Raw genomic sequence first — 24,759 nt, forward strand, 5'->3', positions numbered from 1 at the left:
GAGAATCGGGGATTTGCAGGTAAACACCTGAAGAGACAAGCAAGGAGACAGAAAAAGCAAAGTAAGGAAAAGGCTCCCTAAAACTGCAGTATTTTTTGCTCCGTAAAAACCTCGTGCACGAAGAATCTAAGAAAGAAAAAGGATTGTAAGTACTTCTTAGGGGAGCAGGTTAAAGGGGGGGGGGGGTCTGTGTGGTGTGTGAATGAGACACTGGCTGGGTACCCCAGACTGGTGAGGCGAGTGTTGTAGCTTCTTAAGCTGCGGTTCCATTCTCTCACAAGGGAGGTGGCCAGTATGGAGGCGATAAAAAGGAGTGCAAGTGACTGCCTGGGTGGTTGGGACGGGGTCCCAGGGGAAGAAGGGGTTGTAAAAAACCCCAGGTGGCTGGGACAGTCCCGGGGAGGGGTTAGACCCCTCATAGGAAGGGAGCCGACAGCTTTTCCTAGTACAGTCCACTGGGAAAGCGGGATACTGAGGGGGAAAGGTTTGAACCCCCTGGTCTGGGACGGGGCACCAGGGAAAGGGGTTGGACCCCTTAAAAGAAAGGAACAAAGCTTTTTCCTGACACAAACCACTGGGAAAATGGGATAAAAATCTTTGGGGGGGAACCCCTAAAAGATTCAAGACACCTGGGTTTAAAAAAAAAAAAAAGCTGCCAGGTTGAGAAATACCAGAGGCTTAAAAAGAGCATAATAATCCGATCATCTGGAGGGGGGTTGGTTAAACACCTGTAGGTAAATATTAAATAGTAAAAGTGGGTACCATTTTTTCTTGTATTGTCTGCTTGTGTTGTCTGGTTGTGAATGGGGGAGAGTGAGAAAATAAAATAAAAATAAATAAATAAATTTATAAATCATGTAAGTGGGGTGAATGAATGTATATGTGATATGGATTGTTGATTTAAATTTTTCTTTTGGGGAAGAATGTGCATGGTGTACTGTTGAGAAAGAGTTTCCTGTGCCTTGGGAAAAGGGGGAAGGTGGTGTTTAGGCTGTTTGGGAAAGTGGAAAACAGAGAACAAGGAATAAATAGATAAATCCTGAAAATGGGACAGAATTTCAGTAAAAATCAGGGTTTAGGAAAAAAGGGGAAAAAAGTTGCCAGCAGAAATACTGCAAGATAGCCCTTTAGAGGTTATGTTAGCAAATTGGGATATGGATCCTTGTACAAGAAAAAAAGACAAAGTAAAGATGATTCAGTACTCTATGATGGAATGGACAAAAAGGGAAATAAGATCTGACCACGTTTATTGGCCTAGATCTGGTTCTTTTGAAGGGTGGATTTGTCAGGCTTTAAACATATTTGTAAATTCAAAAGAACCGGTTAATCCGGAGGAAAAAAAAATATGCTGCCTGCTGGAAAGGAGATATGGACCCCATGGGGATAAGAATTTTTAAAGTATCAGAAACCCCCGAGACAGAGCAAGAAAAAAAGAGAGAAAAAGCTTACGATATCTTAAAAATGTTACCGCCCCCCCCGCCAGCCACCCCGCATAACCCCGCTCCCGCGCCGCTTTCTCCCCCACCGCCGGCCCCTCCGGCTGCCCCTGCTCCCCTGCCAGCCGCTCCCCCTGTGAGGCCCTCCCTCCCGCCCGCCTCGGCCCCGCCACCAGCGGCTGCCCCCCGTACGCTGCTCCTGTGCCTCTGGCTGCCCAGCCGTCCACGGCTGCCGTGCCTGTGTTTGCTTCAGCTCAGACCGCATGGTCGGCGGTCGCCCCATCGGACATGCCGGGATACGTCCCAGCCCCGGTTCCGGCGGCACGGCCCACGGCAGCTCCGCCGGAATCCTCACCTGTCCCAGCCATGGCCGCTTTGGCCACCCTTCCCCCGCCCAGGGCTGCTCCTGCTGCCCCGACCCCAGCGGCTCTGCCCTTAAGAGCTCCGGCTGTGCCAGAAGTAGCCAGCAGAGACCACGTGCAAAAGATTCATGCCCCGACTTGGTTTCCGCCGGAAGATCCTGTCCTGTCGGCGGTTCCGGCTGCAGCCCCCGCCAACCCCCTCCCTTTCTTGGAGGACTCACCCTGGAGTGGACCCCTGCCCCCACCCCTCCCTCTCTGCCAGTGCCAGCAACCCCTGCCCTGGCCACCGTCCCCATGGTAACAACAGCCTCTGCTGGCCAGGGGACTTCTCCTCTTCAAGGGGAAACACCATACCAACATAAGGATAAAAAACAGGATAAAAGAATTAATTTATTCCCTTTACGGGAAGTTCCTATGGAAGGGGGGAGCACAGGGTTTGTGAATGACCCTTTGACTTCTTCAGAAGTCAGAATTTTTAAAAAGGAAATTAAAGGGTTGCTGGAGGACCCCATAGGTGTTTCAGAGCAACTAGACCTCTTCTTAGGGCCAAATTATTTTACTTGGGGAGAGTTACAATCAATTATGAAGATTATTTTTTTTCAGGAAGAAAAGCAGATGATTAGAGCAGCTGGAATAAGGATTTGGGAAAGGGAAAACCCGCAGGGAGAACCGGGAGACCAAAAAATGCCAATAGAACCTCCAAATTGGAATCATAATGATGAGGCAGGACAAAGATCTATGAATGATTATCGTAATTTGATAATCAAAGGAATATAAGAAGCTGTACCACGAGGGCAGAATGTCAGGAAAGCTTTTGAAGGACAGCAGGGAAAAGAGGAAACACCAACAGAATGGCTAAAAAGACTCAAGAGAAATATGAAACAATATTCTGTAATAGATCCCGAGACACCTGATGGACAGGCTTTATTAAGAGTTAATTTTGTTACTCATGCCTGGCCAGATATTAGAAAAAAACTGGAAAAAATGGAAGACTGGCACGAAAAAACACTAAATGATTTATTAAGGGAAGCCCAAAAAGTTTGTGTTAAAAGAGATGAAGAAAAAGCCAAAACAGAAGCAAAGATCATGGTAGCCATGATGCGAGAAAGTAATTACCAAAAAAAACCAAAGCTCCTGGTTACCACTCCTAGATATTCAGGTCTTAGAGACAGGGAAAAACAGAAAAACAGAGCCCCAGTATTAGCAAAATCCCAGGAGCACCCTAAGAGTGTCTGTTTCTTTTGTGGGGAGGAAGGACATTACAAACGTGAGTGTCCCCACCGAAAAAAGGATTTGAAAATTTTCAGAGAGATAAACCAAGAGGAAGAATAGGGAAGTCATAGGCTCTACTTTTTAAGGGACAAATACCATCAAGAGCCTTTGAGAACTTTAAAAGTAGGTCCCCAGGAGGAGGAACTAGAATTTGTTGTGGATACAGGTGCCGAGAGGACATGCTTATTAAATATTCCCACAGGCTATAAAGTAAGTAAAGACACTGTAAAAGTATCAGGGGCAAAAGGGGAAAGTTTTACAGTTCCTGTTATTAAAAATGTGGTGATAGAAGGTGAAACTAGAATTTGGATGGGAGATGTCTTATTAGTCCCTGGGGCAGGTACTAACTTATTAGGGAGACACAAGTAGAACTGGGAATAGGGGTCATACCACAAGAAGGAAAAATGACAGCTAAAATTTTAAAACGACCAAAGGGATGAAGATAAAATTAACAAAAAGGTTTGGGCTGGAGAAAGAAATAGGGGAGGATTGAACATAGACCCCATAAGGGTCACAATTGAAAGACCTATACGTGTACGTCAGTACCCTATATCCTTAGAAGGGCGAGAGAGTTTGAAGCCAGTAATAGAAGGACTAATAAAGGATGGGACATTAGAACCTTGTATGTCCCCCCATAATACCGCCATTCTGCCAGTAAAGAAGTCTGATGGGAATTACAGACTAGTACAAGACTTGCGGGAGGTTAACAAGAGAACTCGGACCTGGTACCCAGTGGTACCCAATCCTTATACTCTTCTAAGTAAGGTCCTGCCCCAGCATCAGTGGTTTAGTGTGGTGGATCTAAAAGATGCTTTTTGGGCTTGTCCATTAGCTGAAGAAAGCCGAAATATCTTTGCCTTTGAATGGGAAGATCCACATACTGGAAGGAGACAGCAACTAAGATGGACAAGGTTGCCGCAGGGTTTTTCTGAGTCTCCCAACCTATTCGGACAAGCTCTAGGAACAATATTACAAACTTTCCCAACTCCTCCTGGAATACAAATTATACAATTTGTGGAGGATCTCTTATTATCAGGGGAATCTAAAGTTGAAGTTAGGGAAGCTACCATAAAACTTTTGAATTTCCTTGGGGAGAAAGGACTAAGGTGATCAAAAGGGAAACTGCAATTTGTAGAACCTGAAGTGAAATATCTTGGACATTTAATAAGCAAAGGTAGCTGAAAATTAAACCCTGAGAGGATTGCAGGAATTTTATCCCTCTCTCCTCCCTCTTCAAAGAAGGAAATAAGAAAACTACTTGGATTATTGGGATATTGTAGGTTATGGATTGAAGGGTATACACAGGCAGTCAAATTCTTATATGGAAAACTGACAGAGGGGGATAATATAAAGTGGACCAAGGAGGATGATGATAAATTAGAAAAACTGAAGTCAAAAGTAGCCTCAGTGCCAGCTTTAAGCTTACCCTCATTAGAAAAACCCTTTCATCTGTATGTAACTGTAGAAAGTGGAGTAGCTCATGGAGTCCTGGTTCAAGAGTGAGGAGTGAAGACACCAATAGCTTATTTATCAAAAATGTTGGACCCAGTGAGCCACGGCTGGCCAGTGTGTATTCAAGCTATAGCAGCTACTGCAGTCCTGGTAGAAGAGAGCCATAAGCTTACTTTTGGAAGTAAACTAGTTGTGTGTACACCTCATGCAATTTGAAATGTATTGAACCAGAAGGCTGAAAAATGATTAATAGACTCTAGGATGCTGAAATATGAAGCAATCCTGATAGACAGTGATGACCTGACATTAGAAGTAAACAAGAGTTTAAATCCAGCACAATTTTCATATGGAGAACCAAAAAATGACTTAACACATGATTGATTAGAAATTATCCAATACCAAACTAAGGTATGGGAAGATCTCAAAGAGCAAGCCCTTTCAGAAGGGGAAACAATAAATGTGGATGGTTCTTCCAGGTGTGTACAGGGGAAAAGAATGTCAGGGTATGCTTTGGTTGATGGAAAAAATATGCAAACCATTGAAAAGGGCAAATTACCTTCAAACTGGTCTGCTCAAGCTTGTGAATTATATGCTCTAAAAAGAGCATTAGAATATTTAGCACATAAGACACCAACTATATGCACTGATTCAAAATATGCCTTCGAGGTAGTGCACACTTTTGGAAAAATTTGGGAAGAAAGGGGATTACTCAATTCAAAGGGAAAGGGGTTGGTACATGAGGATCTTATTTTGGAAGTCTTAGAGGCATTAAAATTGCCTGAGGAGATTGCTGTAGTACATGTCAAAGGACATCAAAAGGCAATGATCTCTGAAATAAGTGGAAATAATCTGGCAGATCAAGAAGCTAAGGATGCAGCAGAGAATGGGACCCAAAAGGTTAAGCTAATTTTGACTTCAAATGGGGAGGAATTGGAAATTCCAAAAGTCAGTGAAGCAGAAAAAGAATTAAATAAGAGAGAGGGAAAATTAGATGAACCAGGGAGATGGAAACTTCCTGATGGGAGACAGTTACTTAATAAGACACTCACTAAGAAAATACTAGAAAACATGCATCAAAAAACCCATTGGGGTACTCAAGCTTTGTGTGATCACTTTCTAAGAAATTATGGGTGTATTGGGATTTTTGGATTGGCGAAACAAGTAACTGAAAGATGCATAATTTGCCAAAAGGTAAATAAAAAAGGTAATGAGAAAAACAACATTAGGAGGTTGAGAGTTAGCTCTCCGACCATTTCAAAGTATCCAAGTGGATTTTACTGAACTTCCTCAAGTACAAAGATGGAAGTTATTATTAGTAATAAAAGACCACCTGACTCATTGGGTGGAGGCTATTCCCACTGTCAAAGCCACAGCCAATGTGGTATGTAAGATCCTTTTGGAACAAATTATTCCTAGATATGGAATGGTTAATAGGACAGACTCAGACAGAGGAACATATTTCATGTCAAAAGTCTTTCAGCAAATAGTTCAAGCCCTGGGAATAAAGTGGGAATTACACACCCCATGGCACCCACAGAGTTCAGGTAGGGTAGAGAGGATGAACCAGACTTTAAAAAGAACCTTAACAAAATTAGTAATTGAAACCCAAATGTCATGGGTGAAATGCCTACCTTTGGCTTTACTGAGGGTTCGCACACAACCCAGATCAGACTTGGGAGTGTCACCTCATGAAATGATGTTTGGATTACCCTTTCTGACCACTCAACACGAAACAGCCACTTATGATGTAGGAGAGATGAGTTAAGAAATATGTCAACACAATTGCAAAAACCCTTGAAAATCTGCGGTCGAAAGGGATAATCCCTCAAACCACACCTTTAGATTTTAAAATCCATAATATCCATCCAGGGGAGTGAGTGCTAGTCAAAACTTGGAAAGAACAATTTTTAACTCCACAATGGGAAGGTCCTTTCCAGGTATAGCGGACAACTGAGGCTGTGGTCCGGACCAGGGAACAAGGGTGGATCCACGCCAGCAGGATCAAAGGACCCGTGGAAGAACCGAAGGAATGCACTGTAACATCTAAACTGGGTGATACCAAATGGACTCTTAAACGAGGACTGGGTGGTAATGAACTGGGGAGAACTTAAATGACCCAAGAAATATACAAAGAATCACACCCAATTGGGAAATAAGGCCAAGTTTATATCAGTGGTTTCAAGTGCAGCTTGAAAGAACTCCAAAACACCTCCATTATCCCCCCTGTGGAGGGACACTTTCACTTCAAACAGGAGGATCAGGACTGTCTCAGCAGAGGATTCTCATATTCTCGCCCTAGCTTGTGACTTATGCACAGAAGAAGAGTTACCACCTCCATCAAAATTATACTATATATATATACTCTGTTTAATTTGCCCTAATACTAGACATGTTAACTGGGTTAAATGTAAATGTTAAATTGCTGAAAATTGGTATTGTAGTTAGTTAGGCTCTCATTGTACGAAGTGTTGAGTGACAAATCTATTCCCCATCCCGGTGGAACTAAGAACAAGCTGAAATAGTAACTTTGCTTTGTGTATGCAGATGACTTATGACTGAGTGGGAAAGTGTCAAAAGATGATTTGCCTGGAAATTACCAAAAAGGAAGTGACAAGGAAATAGAGGGCAAAACTGGGTTGGCCGCTGTACTTGCCACCAAGAAGATCACATATTCCTGCTGTGGATAGCAACCCCATAGGCATGGAAGGTGGAGGTATAAGCCATACCAGACCTCTGTTGTTCCTTTTTCTGTCACTCATCCTTTGTCTTCTCCCTTATGGGATATTGACCAAGTCATGCCACAGATGCTATAAAAAGTTGTATATGGAAAGACACTGAGGTTCCTTTCTTATTACACATACCCGTATCAATAGTCACTGTTATAACTCATCCAAATTAGACAATTGTATTCATAATGGGAAAAAATATTGGATTGCTGAAAACTTGGAGTCCAGTGGTGACAGGTTGGGAAGTAAGTGCCCAAAAGGGGAAAGATGGATTTGTTTCATGCACACTGTTGGGAGCACCGTCCAAGATTTAGTAAAAGAACAACTGGTGAACAAAAAGACAAAGCTGGCACAGCAATCAAACCCTGTACAAATTTCACTCCAAGATTTGTATACAAAAGTAGACCGGCAATTAGAAAAAGAAATAGATATCTCGAGACTGGGGAAAAATCTGTTTGTGGAATTGGGGGAAAGAATAAGTAAGGAACTTAACCAACTGTTGGGTCTGTGGAGGGGCTTTGATGTCAGAGGAATGGCCATGGAAAGGCAGTAGCTTAGGCCCAGTTGAACTCCTTAAATGGAACCAGACAAATATAAAAGGGGAAAACCGGCCGGAAGGGTGGATTTTAAGCTCAATAGTGATAGGAGAAGAATGTCTCTGGCACACTGGAAAAAACTTTCTTAATGAAGTAGGAAACACTCCCTGTAAAAAATATAAGGTAAGCAATGGAAGTTTTACATGGTGGATCCCAGAGAAAGCAACTTGGTATTGGACTCAAAAGAAAATGAACAAGGGGAATTGTAAATATAATAACCAAGTTGGACTTTTTCAATGCAATGATACAGAGAAAAATTCCTTTTTTGGGATCCCTGAAATATCCAAATTTTGGGAGAATATAAATCAAGAGGAAAATGATTATTGGAAAGCACCAGATGGCTTATTTTGGATATGTAGAAAGAGGGCATACCCAAGACTCCCGTCTAGGTGGAAAGGGAGTTGCACTTTGGGAATCATACAGCCAGGATTCTTTCTTTTACCAGGACCAAAGGGAGATCAATTGGGGATACCAGTTTATGAGGACTTGAAAAGAAATAAGAGGGATGTGATTGGAGGATTCCAAAAATGGGGGAATGATGAATGGCCCCCTGAACACATATTGGAAACATATGGGCCAGCCACCTGGGCACAGGATGGGAGTTGGGGATATCGGACCCCAATTTATATGCTGAACCGCATTGTAAGACTCCAAGCTGTTGTAGAAATAATAACAAACAAAACTGGTCAGGTGTTGGAATTAATATCAAGTCAACAATGCCAAACCAGGCCTGCAGTATATCAAAGTAGATTAGCTTTAGATTATTTACAAGCTGAAGAAGAGGGTGTTTGTGGAAAATTTAGTACATCAGATTGTTGTTGGAAAATAGATGACAACGGGGATGCTGTTTTGGATATAGTCAATGATATCAGGAAAATAGCTCATGTACCAGTCCAAAAGTGGGAATCAATGCTAAAAAGCAGCTGGTGGGATAATTTGCTGGGAATAGAATGGTGGAAAAAACTAGGATTTTTTCTCTTATGTGCTACTGCTGGACTGATATTTCTTCCTTGTTTAATCCCCTGTTTTATTCGGCTGATCACAAATGTAGTTCAAGGCATACAAGTGGTAAAAATGCCTACAGACCCAAAATTGACTACATCTGGAACGGCACAAAAGATCATGGTGTTAAAGAAGCAAAATAATGTAAAAGACCCCTTTGAAGAAGCAAAATTGATCTGTGAAAAAAATGAACAAATAATGGAGGCTAGAAAACAAGAAATATGGATCAAGCCAAATGAATTATAAAAGAAAGAGGGGGGAATTGTTATAAATGTATATTATAGGGTTGGCTTTCTGCAAGATGTGTCTTATATGAGTAATAATGTTGTGGTAAGGATATAAGTTTTTCTTTTATTTCTGCTATTAGTAAAGAGAACTAAGCATAGTGGTATTAGCTGATACAGTATGCTTAAACTGTCTGTTTGGCCGGGATAACATCCAGTGAACATGCAAAAAGGGACTCTGCTATTGATATACCAACTATCAAACATCTACCATCTGAAAAAAGCATGGACCAAGGCCCAAACTGGAGGTGATAACGAAGACACGGGCAAGAACCACGCATGCTCTAAAAAGACGGACCCAAGGAGGGGCCATGCAAAACAGTTCCTGGAATATGGAAAGTAGTTTATGGAAAAATATGAGTATTCAACAGACTGATGCAATAGAAATAGTATTTAAAGTATGACTTTGATATAGCAGTGTGGACTTGGCTAAGTGCCAAGTCATGCGGCCAGCCGTACTTTGCTTTTTTAATCTCCTTTCTGTTATTATTTTATTAAATCTATTTTTTTAATTTTACATAGAAACTGAACCTCGTTTTTCACAAGTAAAAATTCCTGTAAAATATTCAGTTACCACTAAGGAGTGACTATACTGAAGGCTAGAATGCATATGAATTATTTGACACCCAGGAGAATTGATTGATGCTGTTTGAAGTGGCTACATAACCAAGCATCTTTCCATCGACATATTGTTGGGAAAATCTTTAATTGTAACAAATAGTGTTTAAGTCTTGTGAATTCCAGTAGCTTTAACTGACAGTGCTTAGTCCTGTATTAATATGTGCAAGTGATTATCTTTGCCCTAAAGACTGTGGGCCTGAGCAATGCTGATAAGAAGGTACATCTTGGCCAGACCACATTGCTGGGATGCATTGAAAGAGAAGAAACATTTTTGTAGGCCTGTGACTGAAAAAGTATAATTTGAGGAATGGGATGTTCCCCAAATGACCAACAGACCTTCAAAAGACTCCCTACTCTAATATAAATAAGCTCTGAGAAGTGATTTAAATATGTAAATGAATTTGCGAGAATGTTTAGTATATATGTATGAATTTCAGAAAATGTCATGAATATGCATTAGTTACATAGGTATAAACTAGTCTGTTAGCTGTGGTATGTGTGGTAGGAGGAGAGATCCCCTGCATGTCTGGTGCCAAAATGAAGTAATGCTGCTTTCTACTGAAATTAGTGTGTTAGAGAGTTTTATTCCTGACTTTCAGTCACAATATGATCTTTCAAGGCATTTGATGACTACAAGGCACTTCATTAACAAAATGTAGCTTACCCTCACCAGTACCTACTCTGACAGTATTTTACAGTTTCAGTGACAGGGTCCTAAAAACTATACACTTCATCTAAAGTCAGAGTGAAGAAACTGTTTGCTTCAAACCTTTATCTGCTTCAATGATAGTTCAGTTTTCCAGACTCTTCTTTTGCTTCATGTAGATTATTAGCCAATTTGGATCATATTGATTGCTGGAATACAGATCCACTGAATTGCTGTCTGTACCTGAACTGCTACTTTTCAGTAAGAATATCTTTAGATATTCTTCATAAGAGAGTCAGCACTACTGCTCTCTTTCTGGGATCCCAAAGAGTTCCTTATTCTACCTTAAGAAGATAATTCTTTGTTCAATACAGTAGTAGTTTTTCATTATTGACTAAAAATAGAGGTCCAGATCTAAGTAATGATGTAAGGGGCTGCAGCTCACAGTCCTAGGCACCCCAGTGATTAAGTGCTTTATCAAAATTTTATTTGTGATTTTGTCAGCACAAATCTTTATCCAAGATTTAAAAAAAAAAAAGAAGCTCATATTTTACGTTGGGTTCCCTCTCAAGGGAAATTCTATCAGTTCTGGTTTGAGAATCTCCCCTACCTCCCATCTTAACACTGATGTCCTTTGGCCTTTGTACTGCAAGAAAAAAATTCTGGACTCCTTTCATAGTTAAAACTTCTTTAAAAGTCTCAAGACTTAGATCTGGATCTCTTTTGATAATAGGAGTTAGCATGCGTATTTTAAACAATAACATGCTATAGGACTAGATTTTAAAAAAAGTATGTTATGTATCTGTTTGCTTGACATAAGCAGCCTGCATTATAATTATCTTAGACTTATGGAAGACATGACTATAGTACTTTTTGCAGTCTGCGTTGCTATCTGTAAAGATACACCAGGGCAAACAATGAGACAAAAGTTGCATGATCGGAGCTGAAGCTTTGGGATTGTTTTCCCCAAATACCTTTCACATGGATGGATACTGTGCTATGAAGGAAGGAGAGTCCGATTCACTTCTACATTTCAGAGAGAAGTCCACATCCTCCACATTTTCAAAGTTATATAGCAATCCTTTATCTATTTGTTATAATTGCTTATTATAAAGTTGGCTTTTGGCAAATGTTAAAATGAATACTATATGTTTAATATGGGAAGGTTTTACTGTATTTTCTGTTATTAACAGAAGTTTAGAAATGTGATGGATGTATATTTTGTTTGAGTTGTAACATAGTAAAGACTTTTTTTGTAACATCTGAAAACCGGTCAAACTAGAGGGGGAATCCTCCTGCATTCCTGAATTAAACTAGATCAAGATAGTGGTGAACCAAAGGCTACAAGAAGGAATTTATTGATTTCCTGGTATTAGAAGAACAAGACATAAGACAACGAAAGGCGAAAGGTGCCAACAAGAACTTTATCTACAGAAAGTAATAAAATGTTAATTTGGTGACATGGGACACGTTGAGGGGGACCGAAACCAAAAAAAAACATCTGAACTCAAAGGAATGCTTGAATAATGCATTAGGGTCTATTGAATACGTAAAATACAGATCCTTAAAAACAAGAGATCTGTAGGTGTAAGTGGTGCTCACTGGCTGCCTGCCAGGCACCCTCAGCTGGGAGCATTTTGCTTTATTTCTGTGTCCTAATTGTCTTTTTATTTTTTTATAAAACTTATAATTTTTCTAAGAAAGTGAACCTTGTTTTTCACATACTGCTACATCAAGATGTGCAGCAGATACTCAATCTCAAGCTGCAACAATCTACCATCACACAGGTATCAAACCCATTCTCAGGTTTTTTACAACAGCTTTCCATGAATATTCAGAATGAAATGCAAAATCTTAGACTTGAATTTTAAGGCATCCTGCAGCATATATACAATTACCTAGAAAACTACTTTGATAAAGGATGAAGATCAGGATCAGTAGTTATATTTGTGTCACACTGGAATTACCCTCAAAAAATTAATTTCTCCAGGAGCAAACTTTCTCTTGAACTCCATATGCAATCATACAATCAAAGAATATCCTGAGTTGGAAGGGACCCATCAGGATCACCAAGTCCAACTCCTGGCCCTGCACAGGACACCCCAAGAATCATACCATGTGCCTGAGAGTATTGTCCAAACACTTCTTGAACTCTGGCAGGCTTGGTTCTCTGACCAATTCCCTGGGGAGCCCAACCACCCTCTGGGTGAAGAACCTTTTCTAAATACCCAACCTAAACATCCTGTGACACAATCTCAGGCCATCCCCTCAGGTCCTGTCACTGGTCACTAGAGAGAAGAGGTCTGCCTGCCCCTCCTCTTCCCTTCATGAGGAAGCTGTAGACTGCAATGAAGTCTACCCTCAGTCTCCTCCAGCCTGAACAAGCCAAGTGACCTCAGCCACTCCTCGTATGGCTTCTCCTCTAGACCCTTAACCATCTCTGTTGCCATCCTTTGGACTCTCTCTAATAGCTTTATATCTTTCTTATATTGTGGTGCCCAAAACTGCACACAGGACTAGAGGTGAGGCTGCACCAGTGCAGAACAGAGTGGAACAATCACCTCCCTTGCCTGTCTGGCAATGCTGTGCCTGATGCACCCCAGGACACAGTTGGCCCTCCTGGCTGCCAGGGCACTGCTGACTCACATTCAACTACCCATGGACCAGGACCCCCAGGTCCCTTTCTGTAGCACTGCTCTCCAGCCTCTTGTTCTCCTGTTTGTCTGTACATGTAGGGTTGCCCCATTCCAGGTGCAGAATCCAGCACTTTTCTTTGTTAAACTCCATGGGGTTGGTGATTGCCCATCCCTATCATTTGTCAAGGTCTCTCTGCAGAGCCTCTTTGCCCTCGAGGGAGTCAATAGGTCCTCCCAGTTTAGTGTCATCAGCAATCTTACTTAGTATCCCTTCATGCCCTGTGTCCAAGTCATTTATCAAGATGTTGAAGAGAAATGAGCCTAAGATGAAGCCCTGCGGAACCCCATTAGTCACTGTTTGGCAGCCTGATGTAACCCCATTTACTATAACTTTGTGCCTGACCCATGAGCCAGTTGCTCACCCATTGTATGAGGATTGGAACTAGATGATCTTTAAGGTCCCTTCTGACACAAGTCATTCTGATTCTATAAAACATTCCTTTCATTTAAGATGCTAGCATTTACTCTACTCATCTTGTTTGTTTACAGAAGTAGTAATTAGCCTCAGACTCGGGCCTGAGTCAATAGTCAGATGTTTTGCTGAAGTTCCCCCTTGACCACAGCATGCTCTAAAACAAGTACCCCATGACAGAATAGGCATGGGGAGGGCTATTTGAATGAAGTCAAAACCAAAACTACACCCTGCCTTCCCAGTCACTGGTTTACTCCTGTCTTATAGCCAACAGGAACTGATCTCTTTTCTAATTACCTCAGTCTCTACACACCTACTGTGCTGTCAACAGCTATTCCATGGTCCTCTCTTTCTGGAGGCAGAAATCAAAGTCCTTATTTAAGCAGACTTTCAGCCAAATATGCAGCAATTAATTTCTACTATACATTTTATTATGAATTTACTTAGTAGTTATATCATGATAATGTATTTTATTGAATTTGTTACAATACAGAAGGTTCTGTGCTAGACATGTAGTTGTCTAGATTGTTTATATGTTATTGACCAACTGCAAATATTGGAAGCAAACAAAACAATCAAATTGACACGGGTAAATTTTGTACAGAGAGCTATTACTGTTAGTTTCATACTTTCATTTTAGAGACTCCTGTATCAGGAAGTTAAATAAGTTTAAGAACAGACCTTTAAACAGTTTGCATTATCACCCTGTAAAAGCTAGAGAAAATTAGACTAAGACCATTGGAAGATTTGGTTCAAGGTCTTGAATAATTTTCATTTAGTTTTAGCTTATTCCAATTTTTACTTAATTATTGACAAACACAAATAATGAGAATGACACCACAAGGCCCCATTGAGAAGTGAGAACAATATAACACTATACATCTACTAAATAAGTGAGCAGCAGAGGAGGATGGCACCATAAATTTACCAAACAAGGAGGTAATGAAGGAACAAACTACTGATAGCAGGAACAAACTTTTGATAAGACCAAACAAGTCTTTGGCTTGAACTTTTGTGCTAACTTTAGTCAGATAATCAGCATAGCAAAATTCACATCTATAGAAGCCCCTTACTCACATAAGCTCCTTCCCTATAGAGCATGTATGATAAAATAAATGGGTACTGTGTCTTTAAGTGAAAGTGAAAAAATATTTTGCCAATTAATGTCGTTTTAGATTGTTGCATATACTGGAGGTTATAATCTTTCAATGTTTGAAGTTTATGGAAGCGGGTAACTAGCATACTGAAGGTGTGCCAGCTTTGTGGATTCATCACCCAGCACCCATCTCTGTGCAGACATGAATTAAACAAATACCTTGACTGTGTGTGGATTGGCTTCTTGCACACTGGGTAGAATCTATATTTGGGACAACATCCTCATTTGGTCAGATTTAGCTAGCTAGCCTCAGCTGTTTCAAACAAAAATATAGGCAATGTAACATTTCTCAGTAGTAGAGCAGTTACCAGTATCACCCCATGAACATTAATTTCAGTTCAGGTAAACCTCCGATGTCTACATTTATCATCCCCCAAGCAGCATAAAACATCTAAACTGACCTTAACTTATCCAAAGATCATTTTCATTCACAAAAAATCTAAATCCTGCTTATTCAAGAGACTCCAGAACTTACATGTGTGAACCAGAAGAGTACCCTACTGAGTCAGACAAAACACAAGCTGAACATGACATTTTCATCTTTCATTAAAAATTGGAATGCAACATATATATTTTAACAACTTTATTGACATAGTCAAGCAGTGATTGGCATCCACATTATTATGTCACATCATACAAATGTAGATACAAAATTACTACAGTACAATATATATCCTCTGCATGATTCAAAATATTTGGTGGCCCCAAAAACTAAAATTCAGCAGCTTATCAAAAATTAAAACAATATTCTATTTAAAATGAAGTTCTGTTAGCAAATAGGCAGACTTCAAGAAATATCACTCAATTTAGTACAGTTTAAAAGGTTGCAGGAGGATATGTTTGAAGGATACATTCCAACATTGTGGCAGACACAGAAACATCAGTTTTAAAGCTTTCAAGCAAAACTCATACAACCTAAGTTGTCAGCAGAAAGATCAGTCATCTTTAATTTTAAATTATTTTCTATACTGCATCCAATTGAAAATTTTAGAAGTGCTCAGTATTAGTAAGTCAGCCATACATAGCTACCTATTTCTTCCCATGAAAAAAAAAAGTATTACACTAAGATTTCAACAGCCAAAAAAACCTGCTTATACCCATCTTTTTTTTTTTTTTAATTGCTTTCCCACAAAGACCACCTAGGTCTTCTCAGTTTTGTTGTTCACCCAAAGTAAGGAATTAGATACCTTAGGTGAAAGTAGCACAATAGAACCAGCTTATAGAAAAGTGATATACTATAAGCACTGAATTCTTTGAGATGTGAACTTGACTTACTTAAAAAGTATAGTGTAACACCAGACAGGGATCCACCTTTTATAGAGAAATTTTAACTGCCCTCACAAATACATTCAAGTAAGTATCATTATTTTAGGAGAATATACTCTATAAGGCAAGCAACAAGAATACTCACCTCAGAATTTTCCATTTAAACTAATTATTGAAAACTGGCTTGCTCCAACCATTATGTGCAAAGAGCAAGCATCAGTATCAGACAAAAAAAAGTACACTGATGGTGCAAGTTATTCGGGTGAATGCATAGCTGAGTGAAATACACAGCTACTGATCAAGCTTTACTTACTCAAGATGAGGTTACTGGAAATACGTAATATATCACAAATATGTATGCAAACCACATCAGCATCTACCTGAAGTAACTGCAGGATGTTTTGCAATTTAAAGCAGTCATTTCACTGTAGAGCTAAACCTATTTCTAAGATAAAAAGTTACTCTTTAAGACCCTATGTAGAAGCATTATGCATTTATGCTCATAAAAGAAAGAGCATCAAAGCAATTCATGTTAATTTGCAACTTCTTTCCTTGACAAAATCTGAAAGAAAAGATTTCTAACACAATGTTACATTTAAAGCATTTTTCAAGAAATATTTCAGCTGTTTGAATATGGATGCATTCTCCTCAAGGGAAGAATATCTTTGCACTTATCTGTTAACATTCAATATGAATACAATAGGTGAAGCAAAAGTCATTATTGTCCAACAGTAGAAGGTTAATTTAGAGTAAGTTTAAGAGAGAAGAGCTCTGTAATATGAAATACATGAACTGATATAATTGACACATTTTTATAAGCATGTGTTCTGAACAAAAAGGGTACAAGAGTATTCACCTGAGATAAAGCTAGTATTTGAATATTTCTAAGTAGCAATGAGTTTCACTTGAGTAAAACTACTTGAAGCTTTAAAATATACATTTTATTATTATACAATATATGCAATATAATTAAAATTTATGCTTACATAAAAGTCCTAAAAAAACCCCACCAAATCCACAGTGTATCATTAATTCTAGTTACAAAACCTATGCTGCTTCATAACTTTAAAAAATTATAATTATTATAAATTTTAAACTTGTTCTTCCAAAATTGATCTTTTCAGTACAAGCTTTAAGAAGCAATAAACAAAAGCATAAGAATTAGCTCATTACAATTTAAATATATACATATTCACCAATTTAGAAAATAATCAAGCTTTGGAAAAAGTTATAAAATTGATTATATTTTTTTGCCCTGCTTAGAATAATGAACTATTCTATTCAGTTTTTCCCAAATGAAGAGTTGTTTCCTGAATGTATAAAGAAAAAAAATTTAGAATTGAACGCATAGTTTCACAGCAATTTAGATCTGCCAAAAAGATGCATTTTATAAAGATTTTAAACACCCTTTCTGTTATCAACTTAGGTTGATCAGCAGCTTTTCTTCACTCTGAATCCTTCAAAAAGGTGAAGTTAAAACAGGAAAAACATATATAAAAAACAGTAAACACTGACCTCCTGAGGCTCCTACAACAAAACTATTTAAGTAGAAAATCTACACCATTACTTAGCAGTCGCTCTTTTTGTAGCATAGCAGACTAACAGCACTTTATTCAGTGTGTAAGGAGCAAATGAAGCTGTACTTTTAGCATGCCAAGAGGCAGAAACACTGGAATGTAACAAACTCACAAATCTACCAATATAAACATTCAGTCAACATTCAAGAACTGTCAAGCCCACACTACAAGAATTGAAATGCTTTTTATTTATCCCATTATGCAATAATTAAATTATAACTGTTAATGCTGATTCAGAACTTTTCTTGCCTCAGATTAGACCCTAAATGGCTTCTGCAAATCTCTACTATATTATGCATTAGAAATATAGTTTATTTGCTTTAAAATATACCACAAGGGAACTTACAGATACAACAGACTATTTTGTCAGTACTGTTTATTTCGGCCTTAATTATTTTCTTTGCTGTTATACCAGATCAGTTCATATCTGTACAAATATCTATTAAAATACTATATACAAAAGCAGTATCCTAAGGTAATGTGAGGTGAACTGGGTTTATGTGGTTAAAGGGGCTTTCTGAAATTTAAACAGTTTAGTTAAACCCAGATTCTAGCTGTAATGGTACAATATTATTTAGGTAGGTTTTCTATTCTTCAATTTGTTTTGTCATTTCTCTGAAACTCTTCCCTAATGTTCAAATGCACTCAAAACTATAGTAAATTTGTGTCTAAAATAATATCCTACTGGGTTTTTTTCTTCTTCCAAAAGTGATTTCAAAGTGTTTTTAGTGACTAAAACTTATGAATTTTCTTCAGTGCTATTAGTTAAGAATTTTATATTTGTTACCAAAGCAATGTAATTTGAAAGGAAGTTATCACATGCAAATTAGACCAAATTGAATAAATACTATGTACAAGCATTAGTGAATGTACTTCAAACAGTACATGTTCAAACTATTCTTCAGGCATCATCCATTCATATTTGCAAAGCCACAAAAACCAAAAACAGATGGGGTGGAGAGTGGGACACACTGAAAATGTGCATGTAAACACCCCCCCAAAACTCTTAAAACAGCATAACAGCATTTATAACTCCACAGTCATACAGCTCAAACTTCAGTGAAATGGCTAAATCATTTATCACTCAAAGAACAGAACCATGCAAAGAGCAGCAAGTTCTTAAAAAATACCACACAACATCAGCAAACAAACAAAACACCCCCCCTCCCCCCAAACAAACCACAAAACACCAAAAAGAAACCAAAACCCAAACTATTATCCAATATCCAATTTTGCAATGCAAAGGTGAGAAAAGAAATCTATAAAAAGGCTGTTATGGCTTAGTTTTGTTTTGCAGGTTAATTATGTAACACTTGAAAAATGGAAAGGTGCGGTTTCACCTATGACCAGCACAGTTAAGTCTCTCCATTTTTCTTTAACATCATGGGATACTCTTTAGGCAATCTAAATAAAGACTTGCCATTTTCAGATAAACACAAGATCAAGTTTACCAGTTAGGATTTCACATTCACAGTACATAAGAAAATACACATTGAAAGAAAAGTAAAGGATTACCTTAACAAATATTTATTCACAGGAATACATGTAAGTAGAGAAAAAAAAAAGAAAAATAAATCAACAGAAAATCTAAACAAATGAAATTAAGAGGATCCAAACCAGCTTTCAGTCTTTAGCTTTAAACTTGCACCCTTGTGCATTTAATTATATCACAAAGGGCCACCAACACGTGCCCATACATTATAGATATCCTGCATTACATCCACTAACTTAAACATCTCTAAGATCATGCTGTGAACAAAAATTAGGCATAAAAGGTAATATACTGAGTGGGAATAAACACAAATACAGCAATTGTCATCAACTTCTACAATTGTCTAAGTGCGAATTAACATTTATTTATGCAGCCTTTACTGGGTCTTACCATGTAACTCATTTTTAGAGATTCTGCTAAAAATCACTAGCATATAACCATGCAGAAAGCACATCACACTGACAGCACAGAGGCAAATTTTGCAGTTATATCAGCTTTCCACATTGTGCAAGTTACACTCAATACAATATGAATCTTAATCTTAACAGATCCTAAAAAGGTATTTCAAGGCCTAATTGTTAACTACAGTACTTTATAACTATATTCTTAATAAAAATAAGATCCACAGAATCTCAGAAAAAAGAATTTTAACTGCAGGGCTATAATTGGTAAGTTGCAACATAAGACTGGTGCCACATAGGTAAATGTATACCAATTTAACTCTATGTGATGCAAGCATGCTACTTTCCCACTAATTTAAATTACCTCTGATCACTATGAGCCTGAACCTTAAACTGCATGTTAAGAATAATGCCTTACTCTAGAAATTAAAACTAATTAATTACAATAACCAAATGATGCTACTTCAACTTTTTTAAATGCAAAAATGAAGATGTGAATCTTTCCTTTGATTTGTCCCTCCCTTTACCCCAAAAATGAAAGGAGTGACTCATTTGCAGCTTGCAGGTTTCATTTTGTCCAGCTAAACCTCTATTAATTTTCAATCGGGTTTCTATACTATACACTGCAAGTGCCTGCTCCTAATACTGACACAAGCTGCATTTTAAATGTACTAATTTAATTTGAGTTATTCATTAACATGCAAATTATCTAGGAGTACCATTAAGCAGGAAGAAATAATGTAGAAAATCCTTACTTTAAAAAAACAAAAGAAAAAAAGAAAGCCTTTTACTGTCTGTGACCTCCATTTGTAGGTTTCCTTTACTGTGCGTAAAATAGTTTTCCTCTTTATGTATCCCTATGGTTCAATTATATGGTTCTTATTTTGGTACAATTCCCCACAGTAATCCAGAATGTTCTGTTTTGTTAATAGACTTTTTTCTTCTTCACATCCAATGCAGAGTTGTAATAGGAGACTATTTCCACCAACAAAGGCTCCAGATGTTAAAACATTTCCCAACATTGACTTAATACAGTGACAGCAACACCTCCCTCCCACCCCTCCCAGTAGGGTTGGGACTGTACTGTATTCCCTACTGGTTTACCCTTCCCCCCAGTAAAGGGTAACATTTTCCCTGGATGCAGAGTCTCCCTCATAGTCTCCCAGACTGAAGGACCTGCAAAAAGAAAAGATAGAGGTATAGTTAAATCTTATCTTGAACCTTAACTGACAGATCAGTGCATAAACAAAGAGCTTTTTGCCTTTTTTAAGTGGTAAGTCCCAACCTTTAATGTAAAAACAAATTTAAGCCTAGATTTTCTCTTTTAAGAAAAGAGCCCATTTGTACCAAATAAATTCATGAAACAACACCATATGCTTTAAACATAGACTGAAAATTCCACTATTGTGGCTTAGATTTAAGATAAAAGCTGTTCTATATATTCTAAAAATCTTGTGCCTTTTTAGTACAAGATTATGAGGTAGTTTGAGAAAGAATATTAACGATACCTTCTACTAACCTAACAATTTCACTATTAGGTGGATTAAACAAGATGTTTTGTACTGAGGAGACACTATGGCTGAGACTAATTGCCAATTTTACCACTTTGGAATCCTCTCCATTAGGATGAAAAACCCCACTTATTTCAGAACTAAAATTCCCTAATTTATAAATATGTAAATGCTTGAAAATGGTTTATTTTTTAATCCATTGTTCAGATAAAAATATAATTCAATTTCTTATGTTACTGACTGACAAATCTTAGGCTGACTTTTAAATAGTTGTCCATTCAACAATAGAACAGAATTGCATGATTCACTCATAATTTCAGCACAAAAATTCTAGAGCAAGTATCAAATTTATATAAAGACTGAATGAATAAACTTAATTTGCACTCTTTTTCTGGGTAGTATAATAATCTCTTCACAGTATCACACTACATGTGGAAAGCTTGATTTATACATTGTGAACAAACAGTATACAAAACAAGGTAGTATAAGAACAAAAGTATTCTAGAGTGCACAGTCACTGTTCTTTTCTGAAGTTGAATCATTCTCCAGACAAAACTATAACAACTGTGAATTGGTGCATAAAGTGGAATATGGAAATATTAAACACATCAGCATGCACAAAACATCAGTGTCTACAGTCAGGAAAGTTACAGATTACATACAACACCAGGCCTGCTGACACCTGACAGGATGCATTTTCTCAGAGGGGAAAAAGGGTTTTTACACTGGAGTTAGTGGGGCTCATTGATAGAGCTTTAACTAGACTGAAATGGGGAAAGGAACAAAACCAGGCTTGCTAGAGATGATCAATGGGATGGCACACCCAAATCTAAGGGACTGAGTGCCAGTGAGATTCTTCAATCTGCCACACAAGGTATCTGCTACAATGAACCACATTTGAAATGTTTCTGCACCAGTGCGCACAGCATGAGGAAACAAGCAAGAGGAGCTCAAAGCCTTGGCCTAGTCCCGGAGGTATGGCATCATTGTGTCCTAGTTTTGGCCAGGACAGGGGTAATTTTTTACAGTAGCCAGCAGGGGGGCATGGCCAGACCCTAATGTTATTTGATACCATCTCACCTCACTTGTGAAGGCCTCACTTGTGAGGGGAGCAGGGAATCGCTCTCTGCTTTCCAGTGGCAGGTGAAATGATCCAGTATTGTTTGACTTTCTATGTAAATAATTTCTTTCTTATACCTTTTGTTAGTAATAGTTGGTATTACTGTTTCATTACTCCATTGCTGTTTCAGTAAATTGCTCTTATCTTGATCTGTGATTTTCACCTTTTTGTGCCTCTGTCTTGGGTTGCAGTGCAAGACGTATTCTATTCCCAGTCTGTTGAAACTGGTTGAAGAGGTGTTTTTTTTCTTTATCTCATAACTCTGAAGAAGAGGGGGCGGGTGTCTTTCTGTTAAGGGGCCAGTTGTTAAAACCAGGTGGGGCAGTGTTTCTTTATCTCTTCCACAACCCATCCTCCCTATGGGGAATATCTTCTGTTAATGGGCCATTAAGGCTCACCACATGACTGATAAAATTACATCATCCCATTGTGAGATGCTCCACCCAGTGGGCGGAGCCAAGCATTCCTACCTGGTGTCAGAGTCTGTCCAAGGATGTGATATGTCTCACAACTGTCTCCAGTGATTGAGGACTGAGACCCCAGACTCTGAAAGGAGACCCTGGCCTGGCTGAGGTGGAACACTTGCCAAGCCTCAGAGGACTGGCATGCAGCCCCATGAGAATGAAATGCAAGAACAATGGCACAAGGGACTGAGCCCAGACCACCTGTCCGAACTGGTTTGTCCGTGACAAAGGTACGGTTTGCAGCTTGTTCCTGAGCATTCAACCTTTAACCAGGTGGTTCCTGCTTTGGCTTTGTGCCTCTTGCTTCGGTTACCTATAAAAACCCTGGAGACCCCCGCTCACTTTTGTGATCACCCCACTGGAGAAGATCGCGTCTATAGGCATCTTCACGCCTCGAGGACTCGTCCCTCCACATTGGTAGCTATAATCCCCTTGCCCTCTTTCTCTCTCTTTCTCACTATTCTTTATTTCTCTCCCTTCTATCGCATTTTGTTGGCACTAAATAAAGGTGCATTTTTGATTGAGTAAACTGAGTTGTCCCCCACTGTGTCTTTTGCACCTTGAGATCCTTAAAATGAACCATCAGGTTCCCCGCATATATTTGCAGACCCTGACACCTGGATAAAAGCTGAGATTCAGAACAGCAGAGCAGCTTGTTTTCCACTGGATTCCCAGAGGAAGACCGGACCCATCTTGCCACCACTGAATCCTTCTACAGGATCATCTCAACTCCAACAGAACCACATCTGTCACTCCAGGAGGACTTATTTGGACTGCTCCCAATACCCTGACCAACAGGGTGTCAGGTCGTATTTTGACTCTGCCAGTGTTTCTAGGATTTTTTTGTTTGCTTGTCTTTTTTTGTACTACTACATTTGTATTTTTAATATTCCTAGTAAAGAACTGTTATTCCTATTCCCACATCTTTGCCTGAAAGCCCCCTTAATTGCAAAATTATAATAATTTGGAGGGAGGGGGTTTATATTCTCCATTCCAAGGGAAGCTCCAGCTTTCCCTGGCAGACTCCCATCTTTCCAAATCAAGACAGCCTCCAATTCTCAACTCCTTCCCAGGAGTGGGAGGGGGAAGGTGAAAGCGGGGGAGTGAGTGAGTGGCATCTACCTTGGAATAGTCTTTGTGGAAGCACTGAATTGGGGAGTACTATTCCTAAACCACAACACAGTGGCATTAGCAAAACCTGGTGGGATGAGTCCTGTGACTGGAGTGCCATGTTGGATGGTTGCAGGCTCTTCAGGAGGGATAGGAAGGGCAAGCAAGGTGGGGGGTGGCACTGCATGCAATGGACAGGCGAATGTAGGGAGCTTGCAGTTGGCAATGGCACGGTTGAGAACCTCTGGGTAAGGATTAATGAACAAATAATATGGATGTCATCAAGGGAGTCTACTATAGACCACACAGCCAGGACAATGGCACCAATCATAGAATCATAGAATGTTAAGGGGTTGGAATGGACATTAAAAATCATTAAGTCTCAACCCCTCCTGCCATGGGCAGAGACACCTCCCACTAGACCAGGTTGCTCAAGGCCTTATCCAGCCTGGCTTTGAACACTGCCAATGTTGGGGCATCCACAACTTCCCTGGGCAACCTGTTGCAGTGTCTCACCACCCTCACAGCAAAATAATTCCTTTTAATATCTAATCTAAATTTCCCCTTTTGATTTTTACCCATTGCTCCTTGTCTAATCATTACAGTTCCTGACGAAGAGTCCATCTGGCTTCCCTATAGGACCCCTTCAGATACTGGAAGGTCTCCACAAAACCTTCTCCAGGTTTAACACCCCCAACTTTTTCAGCCTGTCTCCATAGGCAAGGTGCTGAGTCCTATTAATCAACTTAGTGGCCTCCTCTGGACTTGCTCCAACAGTTCTGTGTCCTTATGTTGGGGACAACAGAACTGTATGCAAGGGAGGAGGTCTCACAAGAGCAGAGTAGAAGGGGAGAGACCTCCTTCAACTTGCTGGTCATGCTCATTTGAAAGCAGCCCATGATTCCATTGGTTTTCTGGGCTGCAAGCACACATTGCCAGCTCATGTTGAGTTTTTTATCAATCATCACTCCCAAATCTTCTGCAGGGCTGCTCTCAATCATTTTGCCCAACGTATTGATGTGTCTGGAATTGCCACAATCCAGGTGTAAGACCTTAAACTTGGCCTTGTTGAACTTCAAGAGGTTTGCACAGACCCACCTCTCAAGACTGTCCAGGTCCCTCTAGATGCCATCCCTTCCCTCTAGTGTGTCGACCAC

At 39.3% G+C, this 24,759-nt stretch overlaps 1 protein-coding gene and 1 pseudogene across 5 annotated transcripts in view; both read right to left on the reverse strand.

Annotated features, from left to right (window-relative positions):
- LOC136302580 (F-BAR domain only protein 2-like) overlaps positions 1 to 1,719 on the reverse strand; it is a 188,868-nt pseudogene extending 187,149 nt beyond the window's left edge.
- Positions 1,720 to 19,008: 17,289 nt separating this feature from the next.
- Positions 19,009 to 24,759, reverse strand: part of LOC136302432 (transportin-1-like) — a 140,851-nt gene continuing 135,100 nt past the window's right edge. For all 5 annotated transcript variants that reach the window (XM_066205933.1, XM_066205932.1, XM_066205931.1 and 2 more), the window contains one exon: positions 19,009 to 20,573. The gene's annotated coding sequence lies outside the window, so the exon portion shown is untranslated. The remainder of the gene's footprint in view (positions 20,574 to 24,759) is intronic.

The sequence above is a fragment of the Chamaea fasciata genome, unplaced genomic scaffold, assembly GCF_029207755.1.
Source record: "Chamaea fasciata isolate MVZ Bird 193981 ecotype frontalis unplaced genomic scaffold, bChaFas1.0.hap1 SCAF_29, whole genome shotgun sequence".
Lineage (NCBI taxonomy): Eukaryota > Metazoa > Chordata > Aves > Passeriformes > Sylviidae > Chamaea > Chamaea fasciata.